At 48.4% G+C, this 25,804-nt stretch overlaps 1 long non-coding RNA gene across 1 annotated transcript in view; it reads left to right on the top strand.

Moving 5' to 3' along the window:
- Positions 1-23,869, top strand: part of LOC142023554 (uncharacterized) — a 101,876-nt gene extending 78,007 nt beyond the window's left edge. The window contains exon 3 of the long non-coding RNA XR_012648257.1: positions 22,324-23,869. This is a non-coding gene — a long non-coding RNA (uncharacterized LOC142023554). The remainder of the gene's footprint in view (positions 1-22,323) is intronic.
- The last annotated feature ends 1,935 nt before the right edge of the window (positions 23,870-25,804 follow it).

Here is a 25,804-nt window from a genome sequence, read left to right as displayed (position 1 = left end):
ATAACGGGCAGCCCAGTGGCACCTTAGAGCAGGATTTCTTTAGACTATGTTTCGCGGAACACTGCTCCATGAACAACTTGCAGGTGTGCCGTGAACATTTGGAAAAATAATTTTTTACAATAAGACTCTATTTTCTGTTATTAAAACCAGATACAATGCTACTATTTCATTGCTCTGTTACCTGATTAAATTACTTCATTTTGTTTTAGCTGTGCATATATTGCAGTTCGCTTGGGTTTTCTGGTCTGACAAATTACTTTTGAAGAAAAATTTTGTAAGCTTTCTTCATAAACGTGGCTTGGTGTTCAGTGGTCTCAAAGCTTGAGCTTAAAAGTTTCTTAAATTTCTTAGTCTCTAACAAAAATTATTAGGTTACACACTTTTGTGGGTAGAACTTCTTCAAAAGGGGATGTGGGCAACCGAAATTAGGGATCCTTTATCTCACCCTTTGTTTTCTGTTGCTCTTCTTTTCCACCCGGTCTGGGGAGAGGCCCTGGTACTCTTCTCTAAAGCAATCCCTAGAGAGGGAACCTTGCTGTCTGTTCTTGGGAGTCACATGCCTCTTATCTCTGTGGTGCATCTAACCTCTTTTGGCTTGGGCTGGGATAGCCTGATGCCTACTGTCTGTGCCAAACTTGACAGGCCCCTGAGCCGGTCCCGCCTGCTGTCTGCACCGGAGTGTGGTTTTTGTGGCTGAAACTGCCATGCTGGGAGAGCAATGACTCCTGAAGACTGACGAGGTCCATCCACATTCTGCTCGGTTTCTGTACGTGTCTGGGTGAGAGTGTCTGAGCTGTGTGTGTGCCCGTCAGCATAACTCCTGCAGGCGGAATGTGACTCCTCTGAGTGAGCTGCTGTTCCCACAGACGGGCTCTGCTTCAAGAGGTAGAAAGAGCTGATTCAGACACTGGTTTGTGTGGTTGGCCCCTTGTCTAGCCTTGAGGGGGTGCCAGGGATGGGTGGCTGAAGGTGCCCCAGTCTCTACCTGGGCAGAGTGCAGACTTCACATCTTCAGTGTAACCCTGTGGGAAGGCGATGGTAGGGGAAGACTCCTGTGGTGATTCCTGGGCAGAGGGAATCTGGCTTCCATCGGAGCTCATTCTAAGGTTAGAGTTTAGCACAGATCAGAGGATAGGTCATGCCCAATTACACAACTGATGCTTCAGAAGAAGAGCAGTTCTCTTCACAGTGCACCCTGTGTAGGGGAGGGTGTGAATAAATATGAGGGAGACCATAGCTTCCTGACCCCTGCAGGGAAGTTTAAACCCTGAAGGATGAGATTTGATTATGCTAGTTCCTTTACAAAAAAAAAAAATCTTCCTTAAAGAAGCTGAGCTTCTGACTGCATCTTTTCCTTTCTCAGGTGTGCGTCTCTGGCCTGCTTTTGTGCTCTAGTGACCATTTGAGGAATCCCGAAGCCTTCGCTTTTGGTCAGCCTCGTGGCTCGAAAGTTAAGCAGAACAGTGAAGTTCAAACATCTAAACGAATAAATAAAAAAGCATCTCCAGCTCTTGGTTTTATTCGTTGTTAGTCCTCTAGAATCTCTTCATTATACTTCAAGACAGCTTGTTTCTCTAGGGCAGCTTGTTGAGCCGGCTCCTCTGACAGGTTGCACTGATGTAGCCCATGACTAAGGGCCACTCATGCTGTTTCATTTCAGGACTGATGGTCCTAACTCAGGTTGTTGGCAACAATTAGTCGAAGGAAAAAGCACTTTTTTAAAAAACTGTGAAGAACGGACTGCAGGCTGCAAACATCTATAATTTTTTTTAAAAAGGGAGGGGGAAGGGACTGAAATTTGGTATCTCTTACCTTGTAGTAGCTGTGTACAGTAACTTGCAGAGAAGCTGGTTCACTCCAGCTCTGCTGTGTCCCTGTGAGTGGGGAACAATGGGACCCTAAATGAGCCTTGAAGCGTGAAGCAATTTATATTTTCTGGAGGGATGAGCAGAGCTGTTCTAGCAGATCTCGGTGGGACCTAGAGGCTAGAATAGTCGGCAGTGATGCAGGGTGAAACAGGTTTGTAGGCTGAGTTATACGCCCGCGAGGCAGTGGGAGGATTATGGGGCACTGTGGTAGCCAGTAAATACAGGTCAGATCTGAGTTGTGATGGCAGACAGTTGCGCTAAGGAGTTGGGTGGGGGGAGGTGATTGGAGGCTTGGCAGAGCAGTGGAGGGGATGTTTGTGGGGAGTGGCGTGGACAAGCTACGTGAGGTACCTATGATGAACCCCAATGGGGTAGTTTGGGGAAAGTCCTGCTCGATTAGCAGGAGCTAAGGGTATGTCTTCACTACCCAGAACATGGACCCGATCAGGATTGATCTTCCGGGGTTTGATTTCACGTGCCCTCGGGGGTCAGCACCCTTCAATCTCGCCAGGCGTAAGGGGAGTTGGCAGGAGAGTTTCTCTTGTCGACCTCCCGCAATGAGGATGGCCAGGTAAGTCGACTGTTGATGAGTCGATTACAGCAATAGCAATTGTGTACAGCAATCCCTGGAAATAACAGAGCAGTGGAGGGGAGAGGCATCCGTTAAAACCAGAAGTCCATTGTGTCAGAGGATTTACTCTGAGGGTTTCCTCCTTGGGCTCCAAGCCGTCCGCGCTCAGGAGAGCCCAGAGATTCCTCCTGGCTCTGAGCCGCTGCTGCCATGGACGGACAAACTGATGGACGGACGGATGGGCGTGCACACGGAACTGGGATAACTGCAGTGGCAGCTCTCCAAGCCACGGGCAGGAACCTAGCCCCTGCGGCAGTCTGAGTTGTGGGGGGGACCGGTGGCGTCTCTGGTGACTCTCACCATTTAGAGTACTATACTCTACTCCCTTTGAAGGGGAGGCTAGCGGATGTCCGGTAAAATGGTGGCTGCTATAACAAGGGTTTACTGTATCTACAGCTACAGTAGACTTTACGGTCTGGTGTGCACCTGGCCTTGATCAAGACTGGGCAGGAGGGTGGAGAGGGGAACCTGCGATGCATTGATGTTTACCAGTAGTTTCCTCCTGCTGCCAAAATGGGTCTCATATGCAAAACCTTCTCCACAGTTTAAAGGGGGCTGGAATGATCCCAGTAGCTCCACTCCAAACAGATGCTGTGACCGGTAATGCTGCTACCACTAAAGTAAAAACTGCTCAAGGAAAAGGCAGGGGGGTGTGCCCATTGGGAATATAACGGTCTCCCTGAAACGCACATCTCCCACCCTCGGAGCTTATGGCAGCACATCTCCCACCCCCAGCATGGCACTGAGGTGAGGCTGTGAAAGAGCCTACTACATGGAAACAGGCCAAGAAATAAATCAAGGCACCATAAAAATTGAACAAGCTGCACTTTTAATCCCTCCTCTGCTGCCTGCTCCATTAAAACTAGCAGAAAATCTTGCTCGCCTGCAGAGACTGACCTCGGTGCGATGTGGGTGACAGGTGGGAAAGATGAGCGCTTCTGTAGCTGCTGCTTGGCTTTAAATGAACACAGTCCATTTCAAGCCATATGGAAGGCTTTAAAAGACAATTGTGGCTCCCTGCGGGACAGGGCTGGTTTACAGAAAACAGCATTTTCCTGGGAGATAGTGAAAACTAGGCCTGTTGTGTTACAAGCGCCACCCTAAAAATAAAAGTGATTCCCTTGAAGATTGTAGCTTCTATGATGCGCCCTAGGCAGCGCAGAGACTCTGAACTTGGAAGTTACTAGCTCCCAGTCCTGTGCTTTCCTAGACCTAATTTCTGCTTTGAGGTCTCTGTTTGCTCCTGTCTGTCTTGTGTGGGGTTTTTTTAGAACAACATTCATCACTGTGGCGCACAAGTCTAGTAACAAAGTCCCTGGCGGAGTTACTTAAATCTCCGTTCCTTTGTTTCCCCATCTGTAAAATGGGTACAATCATAATCCCCACCCCAGGAGGGGGAAATTCATTAATGAGGTTTGCAAAGCACTAGAAATGACGGCTGTTACCATGTGATCATCATGTAAGCTGGTAAAAATAAGTGGACAGTAATATCAAAATTTTTGGCAGCAGTCTGTTTAATCAGGCCATTGCTAAGCAGTGCCAGGTACGAAAACTGCCAGCTCTCTTCTACTGCATTATAACGTTTCTGTGTGAGACATGCCAGCTGTTTGATAGAAGAAGGTAAATGTTCTTCGCTTGAAGGAGCAAAGCTAGATTTTTTTTTCTATTGAAATTGTTTGTTTGTTTTTTTTTTAATTCCTCTGCTTTACTTAAATGTTCCCTCGTTTTGAGTGCAGCAGCTCGAAAGGTAAATTGTGTTGGCCTTTTGGTTGCACTTTATAAGAAAGTTAGTTAATCCTGGTAGTGGTTTGGGCTCGTGGGTTTTTTAAAGCTTTACTATCTAAAATCCTAAACCAATTAGTCTACAGGGGAAAGTTGTGTTTTCTCAGGCGTGTGTTAATTTCACGTGGAGTATCAGAGGGGATAGGGAGCAGCCTTGCTTTGCCTATAACCAAAGGCCAAATTTAGAGAGGGGGACAGTTTTTCCAGGCTTCTCTGCAATAAGCCCTAATCCTAGCCCGGGGGCCTGTCTCATTGAAAATGTGTAGTTTTACTTTGATGCTCTCCTGGGTCCGCTATGAGAATTCGACAGGCTTTTTTGCTGTGCTAATGTCCCAGATCCGACGGTATAATTATCTTTTTATTGGGCTGGTTGTGTTCTTCGTTTCCAGTGCGGCAAGGCTTACATGTGCCCAGAAACCTCTCCTCAGTTAGGGCTTCCTGTGTGAGTTCAGGTCTGGCTCTATCAAGGTATTTAGGTCCTGACTTCCAGTCTATCAGTCTCCATTTGTAACATGGGGATCATTGCGCTGGCCTGCATCAAACAGGGGCTGGGAGAATAAATGTGGTGAAGATGGCAAGGTGCTCATGTACTCCAGTAACAGAGGTCCTCTGCTGACCTAGATGATAGAGCCCTGTGCCCATACAAAAACATGGAGGTGCATCCGCCAGGCTCAACGCCTCATCTGATCAGAGTTTTACTTGCAGTCACACCACATATCTGGCAGGGCAAGGTGGGGGTCTGTGGGGAGCACAGCTGAGCAAGGAAGGGGCAGAGGCAGGCAGAAAGAGAGACTGGGGGTAAGAGGCAGCAGCTTCCTGCGTCCTTCCTTGCTGGCAGTGCAGGGGCTTGCCCTGATGCTCCCCTCCATCCCCCGGCAGCCAAGCGGGCAAGGGGAGGGAGAGACCTATGTGGATCTCTGCCGATATGTCAGGCTGTGGAGGTAGGCCGACTTTGTTTGTTCTCTGCTGGCTCACTAGGGCTTGTGAGGCCACATTCTGGCTTTCTGTAAACGCACCGCCCGCCTCCTGTTGCAAAAAGGAGCTTGAGGGCCACCCTTAAAGCTATCGCTTTGGGAGTAAGTGGGTGACCGCGAGAGCTGCCTGCGAAGATGGGAGCTAAAGCCGAACTCTGCCAAAGTGTGGGATTGTGTGGCCTCATAGGGGCATGGGAACCCATTTTCCTGAAACCTGGCTTGTAGTTTTTTGATGGCATTAGGATGGGTGAGACACGAGCATTGCATTTCATTTGGCCGTGCCCGTAAATAGAGCAGATGATTTTCAGTCCCTCCCAAACATCTTTGAAATGCTAAAGCCGGAGTGTTCTTCCTGTAGAACATACTGTGTTTTGGTGCGGGGGATGGGAACCGTGTCAGCAGGCCATCTCTTTGCCCATCTTGTTGACGCCACTGTCCAAAAATAAATGCCCACATCCTGGTGTGTAGGACTAGGATAAGTAAGCACAACACCTAGCACAGTGCGGCCCCAATTCCACACAGGTGCCTCTGGGTGCTCCTACTATTCGAACAACTGCAGTAACCCAGCCTACCTAGAGAGGAGGTTGCTGAAAGGACCCAAGTTCTCAGGTCCATCTCAGGCATCGGGGTGAGGCTTTGTCTCCTGTTGTACCCCTGAATTTGAGGGGCTACCCAGCTCTCAGAGCTGCTTACATTGCACCCATCGCTGTTGTAACTGAGCACATCCTAGTGATAAGAACACAAGCGCGGCCATACTGGGTCAGACCAAAGCTCCGTCTAACCGGTATCCTGTCTTCTGACCCTGGCCAATGCCAGATGCTCCAGAGGCAATGAACAGAATAGGGGATGGATCACTGGAAAGTTCCTTGAAAGCGTGTAGTGTCGTCCCTGACCATCCTGGCTAATAGCTACAGATAAACGCATGAAGAATAGTCGTTCTTTTTAATCCTCTTCTAGTGCAGGCCTTCATGACTTCCTCTGGGGAGGAATTCCACGGGTCGAATGGGCATGTATAGAAAGAATACTTCATACCTGGGTTTGGTTTTTAAATCTGCTGCCTGTTTCATTTGGTGAACTCTGGGTCTTGTGTTTTATGACAAGGAGTAAACACTTCCTTATTTACTTTCTCCACACCAGTCCTGCTGTGTCCTAGCATCTCGTATTACAGCTATACGTGAAGCGACCTCGCTAGGCCTTTCTCCTCATGGTTTTGCCACTGTTTTGTTTGGGAGGGTGAAAACTTTCACAGTTGATGAAGCCTTCTAGTCTTGTGCTTTTCTTAGGGAAAGCGGTGGGTAGAAGAGAGGACAGTGGTTGAGTTTCGCTGTGGTAGTTAAAATCCTCCCAAGGTGAGTTTCCTATTAAGAGTCCATCCCTCCCTTCCTTTCTTATGAGCCTGAGTGTTTTGTCTGTGATGCAAACAAGTATTCTTACGTTGCACTAGAGGAGCAGAGTTGGTGTCAGCAAGCCTGGTCTTGGAGCTTTAGGAGGTTTTTTTTAGGGATTTGATTGCCTTCAAGGCTCTTAATGGAATGGAAAGGCTGTAGTGCTGTGAACCTGACCACTCGTTCCCCTGCATGTAACTATTCAGTGAGACCCAAATGGTGGTGGTGGAAGTCAAAAACGTTGCACATGAAAGGTGCATGGGGTAATATCAGGTTTATCGAAGCAGCAGTTCCTGTTTTGCTCTGGGGCTGGTGGTTTTCTCTCCCAGGCATGCTACATCTTGCCTGTATTTGATATCCTCCTTTTTCAGGGGAGAGAGAAGGTGGGGTGGGTGGTAAATTAATCAGCTTATGGTCAGAACAGGAAAAAACAGTGCTTAAATGGGTAATCCCCCTAGGGATAGGAATCAACTCAGAGCTGTGGAATGAATTTGCAGAGTATTTCCTCCCTCCCTCCCCCCCCTCCACCCCACTTCTCCAGAAAAAGTATTCTGTGTTTCTTAAAGTGCAAGTACGCTCAGTTGCTGTGTTCCGCCTCCTGCCCATCGTGGGGTCCCCTCCTGCCTTTGGCCAATATGGAAGAAGTTGGAAGTACCTTTGTCCTCCCCAGTGGACGTTTCTGAGTCACCTCGACTCGCCATGAAACATCCTGTTTTTGAAGTGCTCCTTGAATTCTCTCATGTACTAGTTGCCTCTTTTGTCTATGTCCATTGAGGGCATTCCAGAACTTTGTACAATGGCTCGCCTCCGCTGTGGAGCTTACACACACCCCTCCAGTGACTCGTGGGCCCAGAGAGGAACAGGACGTTTCAAAGGAGGTGGCTCAGCACCTTCCAGGATTTGGCCCATAATTTTGGTTTCGTTGGCTCTCTGCGCAGGAATGGAATGGAAAGGGGTGGAGGCTCTTCAGAAGAGCGGGATGGAGGAGAAATCTGGGTAACTCAGGCTTGCCAGTATAGCTGGTTTTTTCTTTCCCAGACATTAAAATTGGAATCTCCATAAAGCTTTCATCACAGGATGCAGAAATCACTGGGGCGGGAATTCCCGGCCTGTTATGCTAGAGATCAGACTGGGTGGTCACCAGGGTCCTTTCTGGCATTAAAACCTATTACTCCCATTTTTTTTTTTCCAGTCTATTAATCTCTTTGCAGAACTTGGCTGCGGAAGAATTGACCCAGACTCGAGAATAAAATCACTGTGCGGTGTTCAAGGCTGTTTACAAACACGAAATTAACTTCACTGGCCGCCTGAGAGGCAGAAATGGGAGCATTCCCCCTCCCCTAGCAGTAAAACGCTGCCGCTTCTGGAACGAAGCATATTTATTGGTTTTAATCTAATGTAACAAAATGATTGTGGCCGATTAGGGCAGAGTTGGAAAAATACCCGTTCGAAATGCACCTACACCAGGTACGTAAGCCACGTAATTCTCAGAGCCGGATCAGACCCTGGGATTATTGTTTCCCTACTTATGGAGAGCAACCTGGGATGTTTAATGAACTCAAGTGACTAGGTCCTCACTTCAGTCTCAGCAAATTGAATGGTGTTCCCTTAGTCCAAGCGAGAGGAGAATTTGATGTGAAGAAACCCTTGTGTTGAGGTGAAGGCTTACAAAAACGCAACGTCTGTCCAAGCAGAGCTGGATTCAGGAGTTCCCAGCCCACCTGTCCTAGTATATTGATAGCCTTCAAATAAAGTTGAGCTATTTCCAGAAGAGCATTTGAGTTTCTTCGAGAAATCTGAGCAGCATAAGGAATGGCCCTTTAATAATGAGAGGGGAATTGACAGAGTTGGTTGCTGTTTGGAGAGGGCCACAGGGGAAACTCAAATATACAGTGATTGCTGCCTTTTCTTTGGCTTGTTCTGAGAGGTGCAGGGATGAGTGGCAGGGCTGCCCATCCATTTCCTTCTTTCTTTTCCTCTGAACTTTTTTTCTCTCTTCTCACCCCCCCCACCCCCAAGCTTACAAATCGGTTCAGGATAGGGGGAGATATGAGTAGGTGGCTTACACCTGTTGGCCTTCAAGAGGGAAGAGTTTGCTGTGGGATTAAATGAGATTGCAGGGCATTCTTGAGTGAAAGTTAAATTAGTCCCCTCCTAATAAGGGAGGGTTTAGGTTGCAGGAGGAACTCTGTTTCCCCTGGCTGCATTTACTTGGGGGCTGCTTCCTGCAGTTCTCCATTTACCATTCTAGGCTGCAGCGAGCCAGTTCTGTTCACTCCGTTTTCAGTTAGAAGTGCGGAATGCACCCACTCCGGGAGTGGCCAGACAGCTTTGGTGTGACTCACCCACTCTCTGGGTGGGCCAGCAGGAGCAAGCACTCTGCCAACCCCAAGGAGCAAGGAAAGAGGGAGAGGGTGGGGAATTGCTCTCATCTCGAGCATGGCTGAGTTGAGGTTGAGACAGTGGGAGGAGTGATGGCAAAAAGCATCGAGCTCACCAGTGGGGTGAAAGGGGTGTGTGAATTGCACCAAGAGAGAATTCCAGACTGAGGTAGGTTAGCACAGACTTCATTAGCTAAGCCTTCTCTGTGGTTTAACGCTGGATTGGAGTTTTCTAAACTCTTCCTTCCTTGCCCTCCCCCACCCCCCCGCACAATCTTTGCAGGGTCCCAATCAAAGAAACAATTAGCTGAGCCTCTCTCAGGCCATCTTCACTGGAGGGTACAGTTTTTCCAGTGCCAAAAATGCTCATACTGGGAGGAAAAAGACTTGGTTATTTTCATATCCATTCTCCTTCCAGGACAGAACCTGGGTGTTAAAATCACCTCATGCACCAGTAATGTGAAGCTGAGCCTACTGGAGGCAAGGAAGGGTTGAACCTCTCTAGTGTGGCACCCTCAGGACCTCACTGGTGCCCAACAAGAGAATCTGCCAAATCGTGGGAGGTCAAAATTGTCTAGTTGTGTTACCAACATTTGTTTTGCTGCTTGCTGGGCTCTTAAAAGAGATTTAGAGGTGAATAGAGCTAAATAACAGCACAGAACACTGAGAGCCAGGACTGGTGACTGTAAACCAGCTTTATGGGACCATGGGAAATGTGGCTGCACCCATGATAGGTGGATATTTGGCTAACTAAAATCCATGCCGGACCACAGATGATGTTGGATTAGAGAGGTTCAACCTGCATTTAGCAGAAATGGCTTTAAGGTCTGGTAGGTGGGCCCTGAAGATCTAAAGCACTGATGCCATGGGTGACATTATTAAAGCTGCTATTTGAACTGTGCAGCTTGATAGCAGAGTGTAAGGACAGGTCAAGCTGATTGGTTATAGCCAAGTTTGCCAGAATTATATCTAATTTTTTTACAATATTATCATTTTTAAGCATTTGTTTAAGTGGTTTTTTATTTAAATTTAAACAGTTGTGTGAAATTGCGAGGAGGGTGTGATGGTAGACATTGAGATTCACCCATTAAAACGCAAACTGTCAATGGCTACGTCTACACTAGCCAAAAACTTCAAAATGGCCATGCAAATGGCCATTTACAAATTTATGGGGCCCTACATGACTGAGCCTCCCTCCCTTCCTCCACCCCACCCAGTTTGTGCTAGAGTTTGCTCCAGCTCCAGAGAAGCCACAAAGGCTGTGCGTTCCCCTCTGCTCCCAGTCTGGCAGGAGGTAACTCTCAGTGGCTGGCTGAGAGGAGCATGTGGAGTTGGCTGAGAGGCCCTGCTACCTGCATGGCAACCAGGTAGCTAAGGTGACACAGGGACATCCTTACACATACAGGTACACACAGCTGCACAGGAGCACCCACAGATTGGATGCCCCTAATTTCCCTCCATCTCAGTGGGCCACGGGATTGTCTTCACTGAGATGCTCTCCCAAAATGGGGTAGTTTTGCTCACTGCACATATGTACCTGGAATTTTCGGGGTATACCAACTGAACCATAGCAGTGCTTTGGTTGCAGAGATCCTGCACGGCTCACTGCCAAAGTTGCGTGCAGATTGCACGCATGTACCCTCCCTTTACGGGCATGACTTAAATGCTGTAGAAACCCTGCATGTAGGCAAGGGTAAAAAATATCTTGGAGGCCACACACAGGATCCTGAGGGAAAAGGAGTTGGTTCTCTCAGAAGGGTAAAAATCCTGGGGCAAACCCTGCTCTCCAAGGCATTTCTTTCAGAACAGTATGAGTAGGTGACTCTGAAGCACATCAGCTCTCAACCACAACCCAGCATTAGCCAAAGTGCTTGCTGAGGCCTATGCTCAGGCTTTGAGTGAAACCAACACACCCAAACACACCGAGGAACAGGGCTAAAGATACCACTCCTCTGCCCAACAGTGGGTCTGCAGATGTCTCCATGAGAATGAGCTAATTTGCACCAAAAGGCTGGAGATATAACTTTCAAGAAGTTCCCATCCAGCTTGCTGGCTTCCAAGATAATCCACTGAAATGGGATCTCTCTGCAAATCACTCCAAAATGGAGCCAGAAAGGAAGCCCAGTAAAGAACAGAAAGGGAAGAACCACTCCTATACATTCAATAGACTGTCCCTCTTTAAATGCATCCTATAATTAGGATTGAAAGGATAAGATTGTGATCAGTAAATGTTGATTTTGCCGTACATGTAGAAAACCAACCAAAATATTTCCGTCAATAACAGAAAGTTACAGATAGGCAAAGTAAGCAAAATGCTGCTTGAGAACCTAGGATATTTACTTTATCTATTGATATGGCATCTTGGCTGTGTCTACACTAGCCAAAAACTTCGAAATGGCCATGCCTGTTCCTGCCATTGTTCTGCCCAGAACCTCATGGCTGCAGAGAGGAGCCAGCTTATCTTCACTGAATGCCTGAAGGGTCCTTGACTTCTACCTGGACAGGATTAAAGCTTCTCCCAGGCAGTTTTTTACCACTTGCAGAGAGGATGAAGGATCCACTCCACCTGCCAAAGTGGGTTTCAGGTTGTATTATCCAGCACATTCAGAGCTGGCAGAGGCAGCTCCCTTCGCAGAGTGACCGCACGTGCTATCAGAACCCAGCCCGCGTCCATTGCGCTTCGAGAGGTTCATCCCTTACAGGTGTCCCACCTCCTTCCTGGAGAGACCATTTTGTGGCTGAGAAGGAGCTGAGTGGTAGCAGGCCTACATGTCCCTCTGGACTCTCATTTGGAGGCCCTTGTTAGGTGGCCCAGGGCAAGTTTCTCTGCCTCCTCCAATCAAGAGGGCACGGGGTCATCTGACATTGGAGGAAAACGTGTTCGGGGAACTCAAGTTACTATTGAGGTGCTATCTCCTTTTATGGTTGGAACTCTCATTGGGGAACATCCATAATCCAGCATGATTTTAATTCGCTGGATGACCAGTTATGGGTGTGGCAAAGTTTGTTTGTTTTTTTTTTTTCCCCCCCTGAGGTTTCAAAGTTTATTTAGAGCCACCAGTCCTGGCTCTGCGTTCTGTGCTGTGTTTAGCTGTAATTTACCCCAAATGTCTCCTAAAAGCCCAGTATGCAGTGGAAGTGTGAAGTGTTGGTAATGTGGTAGACAACACTGATCAGCTGGGGACTGGCAAAGTCTCTCTTGTTTCAGCACCAGCTGGATTAGGGGCTGAACCTGTAGAGGCCAAGTAGACTAAATCTCGAAGGGACGCAGGCGCTGCCGCAAGTGACCTGAGTAAAGCTTCCATCTTCCCCCTGGTGCAGTCAAACCTGCAAGAGTGGCCATTGGTGAAAGCACAAACATTTCCTGCCCACCTGGCTTCCTGTCTCTGATCACGTGTAGCTGAAGGGAAGGACTCAGGACAGTTGGAGCTGCAGTAAAAGAGGTGAAGTTGTGGGGAAGGAGGGGGGAAGTTCACAGGCAAGGAGATAATTTAATCTGACAGCCCATCAATCCAGCTGTTACAGTTATCCTGTTGTGGGATGTTTGGGTGTTTTATTTTTTAAATGAAGGTGCCAGGTCTGAATGAAACCTGCCTCCAGCCCCTCCTGTGGGTTGCCTGGAGTCTTTCCAAATATCTGACCTCATCCCTTGTTTATCAACTCGTTGGAAGAAAATCCCTTCCTCCCTTGTTCTTTCATCTGCCGAGCTGTTTAAACATGACGCACGCATTCTGTGAATGCGCTGGTGAGCTTTTCCTGCAAGTACGAACTGTGGCAGGGTTGGAGGAGAGCAGAAATCTCACTGGATTGGAAAAGCAGAAATTAATTGTTCCAATAGAACAAGGCCTCATCTTCCCGCAGAGGAAAGTTTCTGAAATGCAAGAAGCTGAACACTGATAACCATGCAGTTACAGCTAGCTGAGCTGGGTGGAGGAGGAGTGGGGGTGGAAGGCAGGGCTTGCCTTAAAGCGTCACTGGGCTGATAGAGATGAGGCTGTTTGGGGATCAGGTTTCAACCTGTGTTCTGATCTGGAACATGGAGGTTGTCCTTTTTTTTGAATAAGCTTAAACAAAGTCTCCCGCTCTAAACACCGCAGGTTACGAGTGCAGTTTCTTCTCTCTGATATGCTTGTTGTCTGGCTTGATCAGTGACCTTTCTGTAACCGTTGGAGTGTCAAAATTTTTGTTCACGCAGGAGGTAAGATGCAGTCTGCCTCCTTTGTGATCCGGCAGGGACCCCTTGATGAGAGTGCAGCTCTGTTTCCATGGCATTAGGCCCATTGTGACTCAGCTGATCCCTCCACCAAGGGCGCCTCATGTGACGGTGTCTCAGTGATGGGGGGCATCTGATCAGACTCAGAGTTGGGTGTGTTGGTCGAGAGCCATTGAACGGTAGTAATTCTCTCCTCCCTGAGCCATTCCCAGGTCCTCACCTTTGGCCTGCAGAAGAAATGTGGCCGTTGCCTGTGTTCTGAGTGCCTCCATGAACAAGATGACACAGACTGCTCTGTGGGTTGATCACCCCTCTGATGGGGAAAGCAGGAAGCTGCTGCAGTGGTGAAAGGTGCCTCAGTTCTTTGGCATATTTTAGTGGTAAACTGAGGCACATGGCCTGGTTTTCAATGGCCAATGTGAAATCTGACTGGGCTTAGGCTGGGTCTTGAACTCAGACTTGGGGAAGAGCCTTACTCCCCTCAATTCTGCCCATTGAAGTCAAGAATAACTGTGTTCTGACTTCTCTCCTGTAGTCCGTCGTAAGCTGCAGGGGCACGAGAACATAAGTGTGTTTAGAGACCTGACTCATGATGGCTTACACCATAAAAGGGAAGTGACTCACCTTTTTGACTAAACAAGAACTCAGGCTAAGCTGACAGCACCTGTCTGGGACATGGCTACTTATTAACACGTTACCAGCAAGCGGGGCATGGGAATGAAAGGCTTGCTTTGCTTACCGCATCTTAAGGAGCTTTTAATGATCTCTATTCCCAAGTACTCTGCCTTCTGGCAGGGCTTTCACGTGGAATGTGTAGGCTGGCAAACCATGATACGTATTTTGGACCAAAGCTCTGTGAAGAAGGTGAAATATTTGCAATGGAAAGAGTCAGAATATATTGATCGGTGCTTACTGAAGTGTTTTACAGTCATGTCCGGGAGGCCCAGCGGCAGTCAGGGCCCTGTTGTGCTAGGTGTCATCCCAAAGAGGTTACAGTCCTAAACAGGCAGGCTGCAAGGGTGGGAGGGGAGACTGAGGCACAGAAGGGAACATGACTTAAGACCTTCCAGCAGCTCAGAGCCCAGAAAACATCAGTGTGTCCAGATTCTCTTGGCAGCTTTCATATCTGCTGGGCTGCTCAGATAGTGTTACAATATAATAAGAGGATACCCAGAGAGGCAGTGTGTTATCCGTATCTACTAACATGTATTAATGTGCTATATGTACTAAACACATTAATACAACATGGGTCGGTAGATACTGATCTACATACATACCCTGCAGTGATTTGCAACCAGGAACTGTGGTCCAATCTGGTAAGTCAATTCCTGGAACCATCTGGAAGAACAACATTGACCTTCTGGGTGGGCTACTCAACTGGGACACTGCCTGTCAGGAGAAGCCATGGGTGGACCATAACTGCCATTGCCAAACTAGCTGGGCTGAAGTACTGGAGGGCATGGTGCATCAATAGGCCTGTTCTATCTCCCTTAGACTTTCCCTTAAAGAAATCCTGTTCCTTGTTGATTTTTTTTTTTTTCTGTCCATCCAGCCCTTGGCTTGCTGAGGATCACTCGGGTGGTTAGGCACACTCGAGCATCCCAGACTAGGAATTGCTGTAGGGCTAGAATCAAACCATTGTCTGGGCACACAAAAGGGGCTGAAGGCACTAACCACTGCTTCTTTATCACACCTGTGTGTTCTGTGTCTTCTCCCCTTTCAGAGAAGGGAGCCAATCTGACTGCTTGTGGGTTTTTTAGCAAATTAAATAGTCCCATCCTTCTCGGCTTCCCACAAATATTCCCTCGCGTGCCTCATCCCCTGAGGCACCGACAGTGGGAGGGGAGATGGGGGCACGTTTCTCCAAGTGAGCGACATAAGAAAATGTTAGTGCATGAAGCTTCAAAGCATGTGAGATCTGTTCTGGCCCTCGAACTTACTTAGCCTAGAGATCGTCAGCCGCTGGTGAACTGGTGTAGCTCCATTGGATCTGTTTTTGCCTGTTCGCAGCACGTTGGCAATTAACCAGGGTTTCGGATAGCTCATGCCCTCAGGAGATCTGGGTTCAAGTCATTGTGGTGGCACAGATACTCTGCGTGAGCTGGGGCAAGTCATTTCTTCGTCTGTGAAAGGAGTGATAATTGTCCCTCCTTTGTCTTGCCTGGTTAGGTCAGCAGTTCTTTGGAGCAAAGATGGTCTTTTTCTAGATGTATGTACAGAACCTAGTGTAAAGGGGCCCTGCTCCTGGGTGGAGATCTCTAAGGAGCGATAAATAACTCTCAGTAATAAGCTCTGCCTCTATAGCTGTGCTTACAAAATTCAGCACATCTGATGTAAAGAATTCCCAGTGGGGTAAAGGCAGCAGGGCTAAGCAAGGAATGGCCGCCTGACCAGAGGCAGCTGGGAAGTAACCAGGCTCAGCTGGGTGCTGGGGATGCATTGAGGCCTAAGAAGATGATCTAGCCAAAAAGGACCACGGGTGTGGCCAAGCTCAAGCCAAGCCCTGGACGCATGGTCTTTGCAGGGGGGAGCCAGAAAGTCTCAAGCAAACAAATTGGAACACACATCGGCTACGTCTACGCTAGCCAAAAACTTCAAAATGGCCATGCAAATGACCATTTTGAAGTTTACTTCTGAAGCGCTGAAATACATATTCAGCGCCTCATTAGCACGCGGGTGGCCGCGGCACTTCGAAATTGATGCAGCTCATCCAGACGGGGCTTCTTTTCAAAAGGACCCCGGCTACTTCGAAGTCCCCTTATTCCTGTCTGCATCACAAGGAGCTCGACTCTTGGGTAGCCTGATGCTAGTGCATGTGAACCGTCCAGAGGAAAGGAATTGCATATGCGCTATGATTTTCCATGTAGCTTTCATCCCAGGGGATCTCTGAGCACTCTATGTGCTGTGGGTAGGAATCGCTTGCTGCCCACTGAAAGACAGTGGGACAGAGGACTGGAGGAAGGAGCTTTCAGGAGCTCTGATGCATAATGTCTCCAGTGGCAACCGCAGGGGAAGGTCATAGTTAACAGCAGGTAACTACCCAAGTTGGAGTTGAGCCAGTTCGCCAGGATTCATATCCTGCCCTAACAAAAACGGGGAGGAAGGCCTAGCAAGGAAAGGGGCTGGATGTCTCGTCTATGAGATGGCATTTGGTCACTGGATCAGCAGACTAGCTTTGGAGTCCACTTCTGCTCTCAGCTGTAATCTGGATTTGCTTTAGACTTCTCCCCACTCTCAACCTGCTTTGCTTCCCGACGTCCCAAAGAAGTCGATGGCGTGTTGCCGCTTATCCGGCCCTGTGGCAGCCTCTGCTTAGGAACCAGGTAGAATTGTTACAGGTGCTTGGGGGGGGAAAGATGCTTTAAGAACATCTGTCCCTTCCCTTCCTGGCTGGGTACTGATAGGAGTAGCAGGAGAGCCATCTGACAAGGACAGAAGGCAGCATTATGGTAGTAGTGGACAGAGCACTGGGCTGGGATGCAGAAGATCTGGATTAGAACTTTTGTCCCTAGATCACGCTCTGGGCAGTAAGTTTGTCCCTTGCTTCCATTTCCCCATCTGCAAAATGAGGGTAATGATGCCCATCTCCCTTATAAAGTACTTGGAGGTGTACTGGTGAGAGTGCTACCAGGTGTCACCTTGCAATGGAAATCTGCATGTACTTGTATCATCATGGCTATTCTAAAAACCCCTTCTGTTGTTGCGCTAGCTCTATTTGAACCTGAATTCTGGGGTACGGGGGAGCAGTGCTGCTCCTCTTGGGCAAGACAAGCCAGGAAATGACTTTGATCTCCTGCGGCGAGCCTTTTTTTTTTTTTTCTCAAATGAGCCGCGTGGAGCGTGCCCTGCTCCCCACCCTGCACCTGCCCTGGGAGAGGGCGAGATAGCGCAGCTCTGTGCACAGGCTCTGATCTGTTATCTGTTTTATGGGAGTTTGATTGTTGCTTACCATGCAGCTAAGGCAAAAACTTCAAAAGCAGCCTATTGTGACTGCACCGCCTTGTGCAAAGAATCCTGAGTCCTGCATGTTGGAAGCTGTGCCTGCCAGCCCCGCGCTCATTAAGAAATATGTTTTTGGAACGTGAAATGGTACTGCAGAGTTTCCCTCCTCCCTCGTTGCCCTTGGGGGTTGGTGAGGCCAGAGCTGTGCAAATTATTTCCTTGCCCTGTGGGTTCCTGTGCCTGGTTTTTTTGGCTTTGCTGTCCGGGGGGAAGTGGGGATGGTGTTGAGTTCCTTGGTGGTTTTTGATTGGCGACTGGAGGAAGGTGCTGCTGTAATGTTGTGTTTTGAACGTCGGTCTTGTGAACCAGGCTGCTGGGAACAGCCAGAGGATGCTGTTCCCAGTAGCCTAATTCTAGGATATTGTGCACTTTTGCGCTCCTCCAGCCTTGCTCTTACCCCTCAATTCTCAGTTGTAACCCCCTCTTTGCATACACCTGACTATTGCAGTCCTGACCGTGGCACTTCAGACTGGGCCTGTTATCTCAGTCTTCGGCCTGCTCCTGAACAGAGGTTGTAGCCCTCCTTTTGTAATTGCACAGTGGTAATTTTATTGCAATTCAGATGGCCCTTAAATCCCAGAAGGAGGCTGAAACTCACCATCCCGAAAACTGATTTTTCAGGGTTTGAACTCAGGTCTTCAGTATTTAAATTCCACCATTTGGAAGCTAGGACACCAGCTGGACCCCCTGGAAGACAATAACTCCCCTCTGTGTTCTCCCTCCCTGCCTTTCCATCCGTGGTGAAGGTTAAGAGTTAGACTTCACAGTAAACTCTTATGACCCAGAGTGGGAGCGGAGTGTTGGGCTCATTAACTCTATTGCCAGCCATTCCCCAGTCAAGGGAGGACCTCATGGAAGGGTGGGAGATTTGTGATGGTGCTCGGTGTTTGCCAGCGCCACGTGGGTTAACAGGCTGCGTTGCGGGGTCGGGGTGGGGAACAAAGAGAGGGACTCTGCACTCTTTCACTCCCCCATGCTGCTATTTCGTCCCGGCGGTTGGAAAGCTGCATATTGCCACCTGGAGGATGGGCCGGGGTAACCCCACAACCTCGGCAGACCATCTGGAAGTTATTAAAAGATTCCACTTTGCAAGAGCTGGGGAAGCTGGTGCACAGATACATGCAAGCTCTTCAGAGCTGCACTATTACCTGCCCCTAAACCTGATTCACCGAACAGAAAGCCTGGAATGGGTTCCCTTGGCTGCTTATAGGAAGAGCCCTCTTGTGGCATTTCAAATGTGGCTGGCACCTTGGCCTGCAGGTGCTGCTCCTTGTTCACTCTCCACTGCTCCCGGAGATATAGGAGGCACAATGGCATCTGAGTCACGACTCACGAGCTTGATGAGACTTCCACTTCTCCTGTGTGGTATCAACAGAAAGGGAAAGCCAGGCATGGTACCCTCATTAGGGTACCAAGTAATTCTTGATATTTTTTTGACCAAAAGGCATTAAAAAGGAGAGACTAAAACCAGGGTGTCCAACCAGGTCTGAAGCAGTAGCCAGTCCAGTAGTGAACTAGTCACAGTGGCTAAGTTGGCTTGAACAATAAATCAGCCAACTAGACAAATGTGGCTCGTGTTGGACACCACAGGAAAAATCAAATTCCTTGAAGGACAAGAACTCCAGAGGCCAAAAAGAGTTGAGTGGATCCAGGGTCACAGCGAAAGGTTCAATTCCCTCTGTGTTACAGCAAAAGCTGCTGAGATCTGTGTGATCAAACGCTGCCTGTGAGAGGGGACCCCTCTGCGGTGTGTCGGAACTGGGGTGGGGCATGGGATTCCTAGTGTGAGAGAGGTACCCATAGCAGCTGTCATCGAGTGAGCTTGCTGTAAAGAGTATAGCGCATGGCAAAGGGGAAGCTGCTTAGCTCCTCGGACAGGGGCTTAGTCGGAGAGGCAAGCCCCTTCTGCCTCTTGTGTTGCTGTGGCCAAGTTACCGTGCTAGAGTAACTGAGTGTCTGCCTACCTGGGCCAGAAACTTACACACCCAGCCCTGGAGAGGGGAGGATGGGGTGTGATCTGTTTTGTACCCTTGGTCTCGCTGCACTTGCTTTTGAACCCTTTTCTCCTCCAGCAATCCCAAGTCCATGATGTCTTTAAAAAACAAATCCATCTGCTTTCCCCCACCACTCCCCACCCCAGCTATAGCAGGGCCCTTGGTGTTGCAGCTGAGGAGACAGGAGATGGATGGGGCTCAGGGAGAGAAAAGAACACCGAAGCATCATCGAAGGCAATTCACAAGGGATACCAAAGCTGCCTCAGTGGTGACTGGGCTTCAAATCTGCCAAACCTCCAAGATGAAGCCATTTCTTTCCAACTCCTCAGTTGGAATCACAGGCCAGATCCCTGCTCTCCACCTTTTCTGCCTTTTAGGTTGTTAGATGTGGGAGGAATGGGGCCAAACAGCTGTTTGGGGCCTGATGGTGTTGGCCAGTGTCTGTGAAGGATTCATCCAATGTCCTTCTGCACTGGGCTGACATTGCTCTGCTGCAGTCATTTGGCCTTTGGCTTGCATGGAGGATGCTGGGCTTGCTACCCAAGAGATGTCCTGTCTGTCAGCTCTCTTAACTGCCATGCAGCTGACTACTTCAGCCTGGAAGTGCTTGCGTGGAGGAGCTGTATGAAGAGCGGTCCTGCCCAGCCTCCTTTCTCCATTCCTAAGCCTTACTACCTCCTAGTGCCACTGGGATATTCGTACTGGCTGCAGAGGCCACCCACGAGACCCCTGGTACTTCCACTCCTGTGCCTCATCCCTGCACAAGTGCGTGGAGTCTCTGGGCAACAGGGAGGAAGCCCCAGTTTGAATCGCACACTTTCACTGTTCCTTGCGTGCTTAGTTTCTCAGGGCGCATTTGCACTTGTTCCTAACCTCTTTGAAGCCTAGAGATACTCAGGTGATAGAAGGTAGAACGTGAGATGCCAACAAGCAGCATCCAAAGCACTCGGCCCACATCATCCAGGACTTTAAGTGCACTCCCTCCCCCGCCCCCCCCCACACACAACAAAACTCTCTTAAAACCAAGACTCCGATCTCAGTGGTTCAGGAGCCCAAATGTAGTGATCAGTATTACCCAGAAAAGCCACAGTGGTGTCATTTTGTTGTCCAGCTGTCTAGTTTCATAGCGAAACGACTGACCTAGTATTTTATTAACTACAATTTGTTGTTAACCATAGTTTAATTCATCCTAACTGGTTGACTTTTTTGTTAATCGCATTCTGTTGCAAAGAGCCACAGGGAACGTATTAAAGAGTTGTTCAGTCTGAATATCACAGTTGTGGGTAAAGCTGCTGGATTCTGTTCCTGCATCTGTCTTTAAGGCACAGTTCCTTATTGCCTTAGTTTTCCCTGGTGTTACAGGTTAATAATATTTGCCAGAGGGTTTTGTGATACTTATCAGTGACTTGTAATTTTGTTTGGAGCTCCTTGGATAAGAGGGGGCTATGTATGTAAAGTATCATTAAATAATTTATCCATCTGTGTTCCCAACCCTTGGGCATTCATTTTCTGTAAATGAGCATTTCTATTTCCTTTTAATCGGCCTCAACTCTATCACACACTCTCTGTTGTGATCAGTCCAAGCCGTGCTAAGCAAATTTTATTTAGCAGAACAGCTTGAGTTGTAAACAAAGCTGGCAGAAATTCAATGTAGGGACCAATGTCATTGCTGCTTCCCTGGAGAGATCTAGCCGAGTATATAACTTTTCCCAGTATTGTCAGTGCATCCTCCACTCCTGTCACTGAATTATAGCTCCTTGGGTTGGCTGGCTCAGTTATCTGCCAACAGCTGTTTAGCAGTCTCCTGGAAACGAACTAGAATGTCTCAGACCAGCTTCTTGTCCAGAAGTGTCTACATTGCACAATCCGCCATCTCTGCTGCCATCCCTTAGGGATGTCATCTCAACACAGAGGTTAAGAACTGAAGAGAGACATAATCTGAACTCATTTATCCCCCGAGAGAGGTCCAGGGTCGGACACACAGATTGCACAGTGCTGGGGGAGCTGGAATGGCAGCTGCTCATGCCAGACTGGTTCAGCTGGTTTGTGGACAACTTGAGTATCTTGGGCACCACTTGTTTTTGTACTGAACTAGCATTAACAGCCTTGTTCTACCCTGATGTTGAGTTGTATTGTGGTCATGCCCAGTGGTGCCATTGGGATTGGGCCCTATTGTACAAGCCTAGTGTGTGGTAAATAGTCTACTATGAACGGCTGCACTAGTCACGATCAATGTTGTTGCACCAGGGAAGTTTTCCAATCTACTGTACTAGGTGCCATGCAGACCTCTCGGAAGACACTGTCCCTCCCCCAAAGAGCTTAGGCGACCCAGTAGACAAAGGCTTGTGTGAAGGGGAGATGAATGGGATGTTTGCTGCAATTCTTGGTGCTTGTTAGCATTTTTATATTGCAGTGGAGCCGAGAGGGCAGCCAGGTCAGCGCACTGTTTGCACTTGGTGCAGTAGGTGGAAAGGATGATTGTGTGTGTCTCTGGCCCGGTAAGTTTACAGTCCTAAAAACTTCCATCGCTCCCAACCTACACATTTCCTAGGCTAGCCAGGGTTGGCAGTGCCATCTAATCCACTTCCTCCGGTCCTCAACTTACCCTCTCTGCATGCTGCCCTCAACATAACATTCTTCTTCCTGAGCTAAGCCATTTTGATGGGTTACTCTGATGCCTTCACACTGCTGGTAACTGCACCTGGTACCTGTCTTTCCCCTCGGTGGTGGGGAAGTAGCATGTGAGGATGCTGTCTTGGTGGACTTCAGCATGGTTGTGTGCTTCCCAATGGCTCAACAGTGCAAGGTGCCCAGCATGTCCCAAGAGGATTGGAGAGCTTTAGATTTAGGTTTGAATTGAATACTCAGCTTCTCTATAGAGGCAAAAAGGTCCCTTAATGCTAGGCCCAGTCAGGTCAGCCAGTTGATGTCTTCATTTTGCTGCATTGCACCAGGCTTCCAGCTGCTGTTGAACATAGTGGGGTTCATGTTCAGCTAAGTGTAACGGTGGAGGAGGTGCTGTTACAGCTGTGGCCTGACAACCAGAGTGTTCCATTAACTCCTTGCTTTTCTTTTTGTTTTTCTTTCCTGCAGGCTCTGTGGCAGAAGAGAGGGAAGAGAATTCTGGGCACGTGGACCTGGGATGCTAACCGGCCAACCAGCTTGCTCCTGGAATGTTTCCGTAGAAGAGGCTTCGTTCCAGCAAATGGTCCTTTTGGTAACACTTTACCTGGGACCGCTCAGCCTACAGAAGGGGAGCCCTCCACCTGCAAGGCCTGACGACGAAGCGTCGAGGCGAAGGAGCTCAACTTGTGTCTTTCAGGAATCTAGATGGCTTTGGAGGCAGCATTGGGATCTTTCAGCTAGTCTTCCCCATCATGGAAACTGCCTCCTTTGCCACCTGCTCGTGAGGCAGTTAGCACAGTTCAGTTGTTCTGCTTTGCTCCATTTTTTCCCCCTGCTTTATTCAGCTTTGTCCTGGTTCTGACCTTACTTCTGGGAATTCTGTGCAGAGATGGGACTTAATTAGCCTCCAGGATATGTTGTTCTGGGCCTTAGACTTGGAAATTCTCCTTTGGCCAGGAGGCTTTCAGGCTGGATATGTTGGGGTGATCAGTTGTGTGCTTTTGAGTGAAATGGGAGTGCAACATCCCTGCTCTTTGGAAAGAGCCCGCTGTTCATCTATTTCCATGGAAACAGCTGCCAAATTTTTTTCCTCTCGTCCTTGTGACTTCATTGCGCCTTGATCCTATGTGTGTGTCTGGCTTATGACCCAATGTGGAGAGCAATGTGCAGCCCCTTGCCATGGCAATAGTAAAGGTGAAGACTTCCTAGCTTTCATTTCCCAACATTGCACGTCTTGGGAACAAGCCTTTGGTGCCTGGCTCGCGATGAGAACATGTTGGGATATTTACTGGAATAGTCTCACCAGATGCAGATACACTCATGCTGCTGTTGAGAAAAGACCCACTGTATGCTCCTGCCTACTTCAGTCCAGTGCAAGCCTATGAGACACCATCTAAAACAGAAGGGGCCAACACTTAGTTGTGATCAACTTTAAAAAATAAACCAGGTTGGGTGGGGGACCAGGTGAAGGAACACGGGGCCTGTAACCACAGTGAGCGAATATCAAGGCACCAGTAACAAAATGAGGAAATGTTGCCTTCCACTTGTATTAAATGTCTCTCTTAAGCACCGTTGCCTCTTTTGCTTCTAACTCCCTTCTGCCTGAGCTTTTGAGACCTCTGTGCGGGGGCCTGTCAGCCAGCTGGAGCGTGGAAGAGTCTCAGATAGTGGCCAGTACTTGACAAACCTCTGCATTTAAGTGTGCAGGGTTGGAAGCTTGCTGTCCTGTCCTAAGCCCCCCCAGACACGCCTATGAAACATCACAGCCTGACGCTGGGAGCTGTTCCAGCTGCCATGTGCATCAGACTTAGGTGACAATGGGCAATAACGTGTGGGTCTCAGCTTCCAAACGTGGGGTGTTCTCTAACCTCTCTTATTGCCCATGCAAAGTCCTAAAAGGTGCTCTGTAGAACTGCACAGTGTAAAGAGCGCTAAACTAATACAGAGGTTGAAAATACTTCCCAAAATGGGCAAGATTTGACTTCAGTTCCCTGTAGGATCTGTCTTCTCACAAGTTAGAATAAAGACTGTATGCTTCATACGATTGTATTCAGTGTGCAAAGCTGCTGCGTTTTATCAAGGCTCAAGATTGCAGAGGCGCGACACTTTATGGTTGAAGTGTACATGATTTCCGGCATAGCTTTTTAACTGATATCGGTCTGTCTTGGCTCCTTAACCCCCTGCTGCGTTTTGGGTTTGGTCTTGAAGACAATGTCCAGCTGTATTTTTTTTGTCTTGGAGCAGTCTGTCAGCCCAGAATTGCTCAAAAGATTTTGAGACCCTTTCGGTGCCCTTGGGCGGAAATTTGAATGTTTATGAAACCCCGACTCAAATGATGGTTGAGTGGTTTGTGGTGTTGCAGTGGTGGTTTTGAGTGGCTCATAATGAAAGCTGTAGGGAGGCAGTTTGTAATTGGATCATCGAACGGAGGAGCCCAGTTTTGCTGATGGGCTCATAGACGGTCACATGGTGGACTATTTAACGTATCGAAGTGCCCAGCTGCAGATGTGGGAGGCAGTTAGTGATGCAGAATAGATGTAGATTGAAAGGATATTCTCCTCCTTGTATTTTCCAATGATCCAAAGGCAGGTTAAATGTTGGTTTTTCATCTCGCTTATTCAGGCATAAGGTAGAGTACCTGGGTGGATGTCTCACTGGTGTGAGAGGAGAACGGGTGGGTGCTCCCTGTCTCCTAGAATTGCTTCTGTCATGTCATATAGTGCTGTACTATGGCAATGATACTTACAGGACAAACAGGATCCCAAGGGTAAGTATGAAGAGCTAAAATGGCTTGAATGCAAGAGTAATCCTTTAGCCAACTCAGCTGCTTGAGTGCTTTTGAATGGTTCTGCAGGTATTTCTCCTTCTGGATACATGAAGAACTTGAGCAGAGTTCACTGTGCAGGGGATACCCCTTAGAAGTCCAGGTTACATACCTAAATCATGCAACTTACAGTGAATGACTTATAAAAGGGAATTAATATCCTTAAGGAATAATGTGTACTGTGCACACACGTGTGGTACATGTAATGTAGCGCTAACCCAAAACAAACAGAAGAAATAGAAGAAGAAAAACCAGATGGCCATGGCTCCCTACTGCCTCCCCTGGCTACCTGCTGGCTCCCCACAGCTCTCTGCTGGTCCCCCATGACTTCAGGGCGCTCTCCTGCTGTGTTCCTGGCTTTGGGTCCCTGAGCCCCAAACCACCTAAGTGTGGATCAGTGCAACTTGTAATGAATCTGCTTTTCCTGAATTACTTAACAATGTATATGTGAAACTGTTTAGTGAGGTGACTTACAATGAGGGCCCCCTGTATTGGCCGTCTGTAGCCCCCTTCTCAGCACAGCAGCAGTAATAATCCCTAGGAAAATTATAGGGCTCCCATCTGGGAGTCTGTCCTTGGTTTTCATGATTGCTTTGAGTGCTGTTGTTGCTGCCTGCTGAGGAGTTTAAGCTTCTCCTGCTAGCCTTAACCGAGGGAAAGAAGCGAAGCTGTGGCTCGAATTCTGCCGGCTCTAACAGCTTCTCCAGTGAGCAAATGACTTTTTGTCCCTAAAATGTGCATGAAGGTTGACTGACAAAGTGTCAAATGTAAAACCCAATACTCGGCCACGCTGTGGTTTCTAGGCCAACATGATGGTGTTTGGCAAGTTACACGGAGACTGAGCGTGTGACTTACCCGCTGGGCAGAGAATGCCCCTATACGATGCCTACCTCCCTTTTACGCTCTCCTGCTGGCTGCTTTTCCTGCCTCCATAAGGGTGTCTGTGCTCAGCTGATGGTGTAATGTTCACCACCATTTAAAATCTCTTCTGACCGTGAGCTCACGGAGCCAAAACAGGCTTTGTTACCTGTCCACCCCATGACCCTCTCTAAAATGAGGCTGCAGAGGTGCAAATAAACAATTACATTGCCATGGTAGGTCAGATCCCAGGAACCTAGCGAGCGT

This window comes from Carettochelys insculpta, chromosome 20, assembly GCF_033958435.1.
Source record: "Carettochelys insculpta isolate YL-2023 chromosome 20, ASM3395843v1, whole genome shotgun sequence".
Classification (NCBI taxonomy): domain Eukaryota; kingdom Metazoa; phylum Chordata; order Testudines; family Carettochelyidae; genus Carettochelys; species Carettochelys insculpta.
Note: the sequence above shows the minus strand (reverse complement) of the source record. Positions and strands in the feature narration are given on the sequence as shown.